We start from the raw sequence: 526 nt of genomic DNA, 5'->3' as shown, positions 1-526 counted from the left end.
GTAATTTTTTTACGTTGTTATGTGTGGACAACGTATGAAAGGAACATCTGTCATTATTCTTATCACAACAAAGAATAAATTATTTCAGTCATTATAACCTCAGCTAATACCAGTAATACTTTTATCATGGCTACTGTAATATATTTAAAGTAACAGAAACATATAATGCAATAATAAGAACAAGGAGGAGAGAGGAGCAATAATAACATGAAAAAAAATATTTGATTATTAAGATACGTTTGATTCTTTTCGTGAAAGAAATATAAAGCCGATGTAATCTCTGACTGCGCCTCTGTTCTTTCCTCTCTTCACAAAGCGTCGGTAACAGAAGTAGATGGCCAGTTATACCGAATTCCCCTCCCCCCCCCCATATCCGGACTCTCAATCCGAGCTCATGAAAAAAAAAGAAAAAACATGAAAAAGCGAGAGAGAACACATACCATCACCTACTCGATTATTCATATACAATTCCTAAAGTCACCCATAAAATCGGGAAAGTCGACGTCCCCGGGGAAAATGGAGCAAC

The 526-nt window shown here is 36.1% G+C and overlaps 1 protein-coding gene across 1 annotated transcript in view; it reads right to left on the bottom strand.

The window, feature by feature from the left end:
- LOC119587931 (protein trachealess-like) overlaps positions 1–526 on the bottom strand; it is a gene marked incomplete in the record, with an annotated part of 132,256 nt that overhangs the window by 27,633 nt on the left and 104,097 nt on the right.

This window comes from Penaeus monodon, chromosome 23 (genome assembly GCF_015228065.2).
Source record: "Penaeus monodon isolate SGIC_2016 chromosome 23, NSTDA_Pmon_1, whole genome shotgun sequence".
Lineage (NCBI taxonomy): Eukaryota > Metazoa > Arthropoda > Malacostraca > Decapoda > Penaeidae > Penaeus > Penaeus monodon.
The sequence above is the reverse complement of the archived record's forward strand: the minus strand, read 5'-3'. Positions and strand labels throughout refer to the sequence as shown.